The 9,566-nt window shown below is 48.3% G+C and overlaps 1 pseudogene across 1 annotated transcript; it reads left to right on the top strand.

Annotated features, from left to right (window-relative positions):
- Window positions 1–4,383: 4,383 nt before the first annotated feature.
- Window positions 4,384–4,902, top strand: LOC149992547 (immunoglobulin heavy variable 1-2 pseudogene; annotated as a pseudogene). Its single transcript, XR_016508259.1, has 2 exons — window positions 4,384–4,473; window positions 4,559–4,902. The product of XR_016508259.1 is annotated as an immunoglobulin heavy variable 1-2 pseudogene (transcript).
- The last annotated feature ends 4,664 nt before the right edge of the window (window positions 4,903–9,566 follow it).

Genomic DNA, 9,566 nt, shown 5'->3' with positions numbered 1-9,566 from the left:
CTACAGGGTAAGTGTGACCTTGGAGGGGCCAGTGTGAACTAGGACTGACATGGAAAGCCAGACTGAAAATTAATACATTGCTTTCTACCCAAATTTTAATAGTTTCAGATTTGAAAGATGCATTTAAGAAAATTCACAGAAAAGTACAAAATGTAAGAATATCATTAAAATCTTTATTTTGCAAAGTAGTTGAAACAGAAGATATGACACATGTATACTACACAATAGCAATAAGATTGCCAGAGTTATAAACATTTCAACATCAAAAACCAGCCTCTCTGAGCCTCCCTATAATTTGGAGGCAGGTGCTCAGGTATAAGGAACGTTCTTGTCACTTAAACCAAAAGAAATGAGAGTTCATGAAGGACTGTCCCTTGTATAAGGTTATTTTTACAGTAAGGCTGATGCCACAAATTGTTTTATAGACCTGTGCAGTTAAGGAGAGAATAGGCCCTAAAAAATGTGTCATTGGGCAATTTTGTCGTGTGGGAACATCACAGTGTAATTACAACAACCTAGAGAGTTCAGCCACCACTGTGACCGAAGGGTCTGTGCTTTTACATGACTGTCAGTGTAGTAGGTTGGTTTGCATGACTATCAGTGCACACACCTGTAAGCACCATGAGACGCTACGACATTACAACACCAATGACTTCCCTAGGCGAGTTGGATATTTTAGCCCCATTAGCATCTTATGGGACCACCCTCAGACATGTGCACTGTAGCTGATGACGAGGCTGTTATGTGCACGTGACTGTCCAGGAAACAATGATCATGGAATTTAGCAATGGCAGGTATGTTCCATGGGATGCTTCAGATTAAAATCATTTCTGGACAAAATGTTCATCCTTTGTAATAGCAACTTGAAAGGTCCCTGAAATTGGAATGATGGTGACCATGTCATCCTGTCTGGCATTCATTGTTATGATCACAGAGATGCGCAGCCTGTGGGGCCTCACTTTGGAGGAAACCTGCTGGTCTGTGAGCACCTGTCAGGCAGCGAGCTTGTCTGCACGGGACTCTCACCCATTGTGAACCAGCACTCTACTCCTCTCCCCAACCACAGGGCCTCAGCGTTCCTCATCAAAACGTTAGTGAGATACAGGGTATAGTCTCTGTGAGAGTGAGCTCTCTGGTCAATTTTAAGCTGAAATGTTGAGGTAAGAGAGTGATGGATTAAGCTTAGCTAAAATTAAGCTCCTGTGCCCCACTGATGTCCTGTTAAGGGAATGAAAAACAAGCACAGACTGCAGAGCATATTTTCAATTGCTACATCTGCAGAATATTGTCTCCTGAACATAAGGACTGTCCATGTAGTGCAGGGGCCCGGGACCCGCTGGCCACAGGGCCCAGCTCTCCCAGGGAGGCTGGAGATGGACATTGTTCCTTTGAGGGTCACGTGACCTTCCCTCTGAGCAAAGCTATGGACAGCGCCCCCCCCACTCCTCTGCCTCTGACCACAATGTACTGTTCACACCAGAATCTGAGGACATTAGTCAGTCATGACTCTGCCCACCTCATCTTGTCATTATTTGGATTCTGCTGCTACATAGAGAGGTGTAGTGGCTGCTTTGTTTCTCTTTTCTTCACAAAAATTGTGCTTCTGGCTGATGCAATTTGTGAGGGTCTGTGCTATAGGGTTGAGGCCTCAAGGAAGAGTAAGCACAGAGAGCCTTGGATACAAATACTCACACAGCAAGGATTGAAAAGACCAGTCTGCTGATCCTTTGTAGTCACTGAGATAAACGTGGACATAAGTGTTTGAATTAAAGACAACATGGTTTTGGGGGAAACTGCCCTATGTGTTAGGACATTATTTATAACTAACTTGAAATCAACACATAACTAAACATAACATTATAATTATAAACTTTTCCCAATTGTAAATATTATCATGCTCTAGGTTTTGGGACATGTATAAATATAAAGCTAAACCTTTATAACATCTACAAGAAAATGAACGAGATTCTGACTTTCCTCTTACACCCAGAAAGCTGGGATCTTCCTTTGATCTGTTTGCAATGTGACTCAAAACCCAAGTGTCCTCTCATCGCAAGTCACACAGGGCATGTGGACATGAGAAGAGATGCCCCGAGGAGACCCTGACTCAGTCTTTGACACACTTATCATATCAGAGTCCCCCACATGCAAATTTCCCCTCTGCTCCAGGGTAAATCCTGCCCTGGGCTGGGGGGATTCACAGCTCTCTCCTCACATGAGGCTGAGGTCCCTGGGGAAGGCAGAGCTGTGCTCTAGAAGAAGATGGGACTGCTGGGACTCCTCCTGTGCCTGGTGACAGCCCCCCAGGGTGAGTGTCTCAGATGTCAGACACGGGTCTATTGGATGGTGGTGATAGCACATGACTGACAAGGACTAATGCACTTTGTCCCTAGATGTCCAGTCCCAGGTCCAGCTGCAGGAGTCGGGCCCAGGACTGGTGAAGCCCTCGCAGACCCTGTCCCTCACTGCGCTGTCTCCGGATTCTCCATCACCAGTAATTACTGCTAGAGGTGGTGGTGCCAGCCCCCACCCATAGGACTGAAATAAATGGGTGCAATGGTAAGGATGGGAACACTTACTACAGCCTGTGCTTCAAGAGACACATCCAAGAACCAGTTCTCCCTGCAGCTGAGCTCTGTGATGACTGAGGACACAGCTGTGTATCACTGTGGGACAGACAGTGAGGGGAAGTAGCATGAGTCCAGACAGAAACTTTCCTGCAGGAGACAGAAGGCCTGGGCTGCAGGGGACGCTCAGGACACAATGTGCCCCGTGGGAAACAACACTGACACTGGTCGACAGACTCTTCTCTGTGTCCTCTGTTGCGGCTCAGCACCTGCTTCTGCTCCTGGGGAGACACCTGTCTAGTGTTGTCATGATCCTGCCCCTGGGGATCCAGGCTTTGAACCCTGAGAAAGGGACGTGTGCGCTGTATGTCAGTGTGACCCCCCAACATATTGGGTAGTGTTGGGTACACTGACTGCACAAGAGTCTCTGGGGTTGGACCCTCCCAGGACAAGGCAGGACCCATCTCAACATGCCCTCTGCTGGTTCCAAGTTCTGAGAGAACAGGAAACCACAAGGGTGGGCCCTCTCCAGTCTTCACATCAGTCTAGCTTCTGTTTGTTCTCCCATCAAAGTGGGGCGCACACTCGGTTTGGGTGAGAGTAGGGATCTTGCCACTGTAGTAGGAACAGGAAATAAGAGCGACCTGGAGTCATTATGCTCAAAATTATCAGTGTTTGTTTGTGTGTGTGTGTGTGTCTGTGTGTGTGTGTGAGAGAGAGAGAGAGAGAGAGAGAGAGAGAGAGAGAGAGAGAGAGAGAGAGAGAGAGAGAGAGACCCATTGAGCACTGGAAGTGCACTGAGTTTAGGATCCATGCAAGGATCATCAGGTGGGACCTGCTGCAGAGGAAAATGAAGACACCAGAGTCCCTCCAAACCCCTGAGGGCTTCTGGAGTCAGGAGTGTCAGCTGTGTCAGTGCGTATGGCAGCATGAGGGAAAGGGATCCCTGCTGGTTTCACAGAGAGACCTGGCTGGAGGATCCCTTAATTGTGCCCTGGGTTTGCTAAGGACAGTTCTCTGTGTCTGGAGTTGACAAAGCACATTCTGTCTCTGAGGGAGCAAACTGAAGTCAGGTGCGGCCTTTAATTCTGGAGCTGAGATGCCGAATAGTCCATTCCCTGTGAGCTCAGGTGTGAGCCTGCAGTGCAGGGTGCAGGCTGGGCAGCAGGGTGCCTGCCAGACCCTCAGGCTCAGGGCGGTTGCCCTGTGAGCAGCTGTGAAGGGATCTCGGGGGGATTTCCTCTGAGGGCTGGGCCTTCTTCTTTTCATGAAAACATCTAAAATAAGGTTTGTACAAAGGTGACTAGAAATATCCTATTCCATCAGAGCATTTATGAGACTTGATAAGACAAGAGTATCACAGTTAAACAGGGTATTTGTAAAACATCTTTATATGTGAATTGTAATAAACTAGAGAAGGTGATGGTTTTAGTAACTCACTAGGTGCAGCATTTTGGGGACACCCTGGTCCCAGGATAAGATGTTCGGGATTTAAAGCCCAGAACTAGTCCAGGTGGTCTGTGTGACACTCAGAGGGGGGCTCACAATGAGGAGCATGCCCTGTGGGGGCCCCTTCCTTGTGTGAGGACCTTTATCATCACAGAACTTGGGGACCTTCCAGGCAGCACAGATCCTACAACGCTGATTAGGACTTCACTCCCTAAGTCCTTTGAGCATAATCCCTCTGCCCTCTATCTTTTCTCAGGTGGGTTCATGTCTTCAGTTATGAAAGCCTCTTCCTCATGACTATGCAAATGAGAAGGGGTAGACTAGGTTAAATGTGGGTCTGTCTGTGCCCTGAGAGCATCACCCACAGCCACATCCTCCCCTACAGAGGTCCTGACGGCACAGCCCCTCAGCATGGACTGGAGCTGGAGAGCCCTCTTCCTGGTGGCAGTGGCTACAGGTAAGGGGCTCCCCAGTCCCCGGGTTGAGGAGGGGACCAGGGATGTCAAGGGGGATTTCCACCCACTCCTGCCTCCTCCCCACAGGTGTCCACTCCGAGGTGCAGCTGGTGCAGCCTGGGGCTGAGGTGAGGAGGCCTGGGGCCTCCGTGAAGGTCTCCTGCAAGGCTTCTGGGTACACCTTCACCAGCTACTACATGCACTGGGTGCGACAGGCCCCAGGACAAGGGCTTGAGTGGATTGGGTATGTTTACCCTAACACTGGTGGCACAAACTACGCACAGAAGTTCCAGGGCAGAGTCACCATCACCGCAGACAAGTCCACGAGCACAGCCTACATGGAGCTGAGCAGCCTGAGAGCCGAGGACACGGCCGTGTATTACTGCGCGAGAGACACAGTGACGGGGAGTCAGCCTGAGCCCAGACACTAACCTCCCTGCAGGAGGGGCTGCGACCACCAGGGGGCGATCAAGGTCTCTGAGCACAAGGACCGTCCCAGGAGCAGGTGCAGCGGGGGGTATGGGCTGGTTTCCTGTGTGGTTTCCTCTTCCTGTAACAGTTTCCCTCAGGGAACCTCCCTGGATTCCTGAATCTGCACTCACCTCTGAGTCTCTGAGTTAGAAAAGTGTGTTGTCAAGAAAGATAACATTCTCACATGGACAAAAGTCAGAGACCCTTTCAGACACTGTTGTGACTTCTTCCACTGAAACATGAAACCTTCTGGGCCACATCAGTGAATCAAATAGAGGCTCTGCTGGACCCAACAGTGCATTCCAACCCCACACTGATCAGTGTCCAAACTGTCCACTAACATGACACGTGCATGCTGGACAGGGGACAGCAGAGGCCAATGAACTGAACTTCAGAGGAGATAGACTCTTGGTGGTGACAGTCATAGACATGGCATCATGCCCACAGCACCAAGTGTAGGTGCCACCACATAGAGGAAGAGGGACCCATGACAGCTTGGCGTGGATGTGCAGGTGATGACAAACACTCCAAAGGGATCTGAAACGCTTATCATGCACAGAGTTTAAAAATCTGTAGGGTACAGAAAAAACCCTTCTGCAAGTCACACATGCTTTGACAGAGTCTGGACAGGAGACTGCCTCAGGGTTTTTATTTTATCTAAATGGTAAGGGAGTGAAATTCTGCTTAGAGGGGATTGCTATTGTAAATAGTGCTACGATGAACATAGGGGTGCATAGGATCTTTTGAATTGGGGTTTCGGGATTCTTGGGATATAATACTAGCAATGGAATCGCTGGTGCAAAAGACAGTTCCATTTTTAGTTTTTTGAGGAAATTCCATAATGTTTTCCATAGTGGCTGCACCAGTCTGCATTCCCATCAGCAGTGCACTAGGGTTTCCATTCCTCCACATCCTCGCGAGCACTTGTTGTTTGTTGATTTGTTGATGATGGCCATTCTGACTGGTGTGAGGTGGTATCTCATTTTGGTTTTTATTTGCATTTCTCTGATGGTTAGTGATGTTGAGCATCTTTTCATATGCCTATTGATCCTCTGCATGGCCTCTTTGGAGAAGTGTTTGTTCAGGTCCTTTACCCATTTTTAAATTGGGTTGTCTGTCATTTTGGTGTTGAGTCATATAAGTTTGTTATATATTTTGGAGATCAATCTTTTGCCTGAGGTATGATTGAGAAATATGTTTTCCCATATGGTGGGTTCCTTTTTCATCTTGCTGATGTTTTCTTCTGTTGAGCAGAAATTCTTTAGTTTGATGTAGTCCCATTTGTTTTTTCTTTCCTTTATTTCTCTTGCCTTAGGAGACATACCAGTGAAAATGTTGCTATGCGAGATATCTGAAATTCTCCTGCCTATGTTTTCCTCTAGGACTTTTACGGTGTCACGGCTTACACTTACATCATTTCTCCATCTTGAGTTTATTCTGGTGTGTGGACTAATTGGGTGGTCTGGTTTCATTTTTTTTTTTTTTTTTTTTTGCACGTCCCTGCCCAGTTCTCCCAGCACCATTTGTTGAAGAGGCTCTTTTCGCTCCATTTTATATCCCTTCTCCCTTTGTCGAATATTAGTTGAACACAGAGACCTGGGCTTATGTCTCGGATCTCTATCCTGTTTCATTGATGTATATGCCTGTTCTTATAGCAGTACCAGACTGGTTTGATAGTAAATGGGATTTTTTTCTAGTTTCTATCTCTGATATTTTATTGTTGGTGTACAGAAATGCCTTCAATTTCTCAATATCGACTTTGTATCCCGCTGTTTTGCCAAATTCACTTATTAGTTTCAGTAGGGTTTTCTTTTCTAACTTTGCTTTTTTTTTTTTTTTTTTTTTTTTTTTGAGGACTCTATAGGGTTTTCTATGTACACTGTCATGTCATCTGCAAATAATGACAGTTTTACTTCCTCTTTTGCTGGGGTCCGTTTAGAAGGAAGAGCTTTCATCCTCCCAACCCATGCCCCCTGCAGAGACACTCCAACACCTCCCTGTGCTCAGTTGCAGGGCACCTTCATCTGGAAGCAAAATGCAAACCCATACCTGTTTCCTTTCCACTGGGGGTCCTCTGGGACTGAGGACTGTTACCTGCATCCCCCATGGCCCCAGGGTCATCCAGTGTGCTGGGACTGGGGGTCTGGTGTTGTGTGTCTGACACCAGGAACACAGGAGTGGTTGACTCTGTCCTTGTTGCCTAGAGGGATGCAGGTGTATAACTGGCCCTCGGTGTTGCCAAAAGTAATTAGTTAATTAAATCCAATCAATGGATATGTGTATACAGACTCTGGAATTGATGCAGGTCCACAATGCCCACACCCAGGGGACTGCCTGTGAGCACCCCTGTCTCTGCTTCTGCCTTGCATCCAACTTGCCCACAGACATGGCTCTGGAGGAACTTGGCTGCAGACCTGGGGCCATGTTCCTGTGGGCTGTGCACATCCAGGGCCTTTCATCAGGGAGCGAAGCTCAGGCAGGCGGCTTCCTGTTTCAATGTGGTTGCACACTGGGGGCTGCAGAGCCTGCTGGGTCTTGATGACCCAGATAAATGTCTGTCTCCTTCCTCCTCCTCCTTCCCATGCTGAGTCTCTTGTGGGCTCACTGTCTGGGAGACCTGACAGTGCACAGCAGTGTTCATAGCGACCTGGCGTGACTAATATTGTTGCTTATTTTTGTCCTCAGGTGTTCTGTCCCAGGTGCAGCTGCAGGAGTCAAGCTCCAACGTGGTGCAGCCCTGAGAGTCCCTCTCCCTCACCTGTGCCATCTCGGGGGGCAGTGTCCCCAGCAACAGTGATACCTGGAACTGGCTCAGGCAGCCCCTGGGGAGAGGTCTCCAGTGGCTGCGAAGGACACACTACAGGTCCCAGTGGTAAAGCGATTATGCACCATCTCTTCAAGGTCAGTTAGTCACTGACGCAGACACGTTCAGGAACCAGTTCTCCCTGCAGCTGAGTTGCAGGAGCACTGAGGACACAGCCGTGCATTACTGTGCTACAGTCACAGGGCGAGGAAGTCAGCGTGAGCCCAGACACAGACCTCCCTGCTGGAGACAGAAGTGCTTGGTGGCAGTGGACATTCAGGCACAGGAGGGCGCTCAGGACATTACGGGCACACAAGACACCGGGGGACACACAGCACACCAGGGGGCACTCATGACACCGGGAGCTGCTCAGGACACCAGGACGCTCACAAGACCTCAGGGGCCCACAGGACACCACATCACGGAAACCTACTGCTGGGCAGGAGCCGAGAGTCTAGAGACCGTGTCTCCACTGCGATCAGGGTTTTCTTCTGCTTGTTATTGGCCCCTGGGGACAGTCATGTCTATTCTTTGAATTTCTAACTTCTCACATCATCAGTGGGACAAGGACAGAGTAATAAACACTTGTTTGCAGGTGAACTCTGAACAGTCACTGGAGACATTTTCTTCACTTGTTTCCTCTAGGACCTTGGCAAAGAGATCTCCCTGAGAATTCTCATGGTCCCTTGATTGGGACAAATTTTCTTTGAAGGGAAACAACAAGGAAATCAGTTCACTCCTTGTTTTACTCTGAAACTCTATGTCCTCAGACTGGTACACACTGTCCTCACATTGGCCCCTTTCAGCAGACAAGCACACCCCTGCCCCTTGTGGTCTTTAATAACGTTTTACCCATCGCTGCATACACACACTTGATATCTTCATCTGGTGTCTGCATCAGTTCATGGACATCCTGGACACATCCAAGACACGTGGCCTGAAGCTGGCTGCAGCTCCCTGTTGAGCCCATCAGCCATACAAGCAAAACACCAGGAAACTCAATGCTACTGCAGGACAGGCTGTGCAACATGGGGGCAAGGCAGCTCAGGGCACCTCCTGTCTCACAGGGTTGAGTTCAGTGGATGTCCTCACATTTTGCTTCTTGCAGAACATTTCAGGGGACAGAAAAGCCCTTTGTCACCTGGCAGCCAAAGGAAGGTGTCCCAGGGTCGCTGATGTCTGCAGTGGCCAGAGCTTAAATGCACAGATAGATACGTGTGGATGTGGACGTCACACACGAAGCAGGACTGGGAGAGAAATTCAGACCTGGGATTATGTCAGAGAGTCCTCAAAATTTAGTAAGTGACAGTAATAGAAGTGTTTACCTAAGAAATTGAAAAGAGACAGAAAATGTAAACTTCAATTGAGTGTAACTCAAAACATTAAAAATAATGATGTTGTGTCTTTTCTTCATACTCACTCACGCTGTCTAAAATGACCAACTGACTTGCTTGCACTCAATGAAATTGAGTCCACGGAATATTGCAAATATCAAATTAACAGCATATCGTCTCATTCTGTAATAACTAAAAAATACAAATTTGCATGGAATTTTCAGTTTTGTGTCCTCATGTTCCTCTCCTCTTCACAGACTAACTCTAAACTTACAGCTGAGAACTGCCTTGCCCAACCCTTTGCTGGACTGAAAGACACAAGGGTGAAGCTGCCTCAGTGGCTCAGAGTGACCACTAGGGGCCCTGTGACCTCCACAGCCCTGTCCCGGGACTCTCCTGAGTGGTTTACCAGTGACCCTCACTGACGAATCTTCTCTAAATTCCCACCACCTCTCAGATGGAGCCCATGCACTCTTCTTCCTGGAGA

This window comes from Furipterus horrens, unplaced genomic scaffold (assembly GCF_987537825.1).
Source record: "Furipterus horrens unplaced genomic scaffold, mFurHor1.1.pri manual_scaffold_15, whole genome shotgun sequence".
Taxonomy (NCBI): domain Eukaryota; kingdom Metazoa; phylum Chordata; class Mammalia; order Chiroptera; family Furipteridae; genus Furipterus; species Furipterus horrens.
The sequence above is the reverse complement of the archived record's forward strand: the minus strand, read 5'-3'. Positions and strand labels throughout refer to the sequence as shown.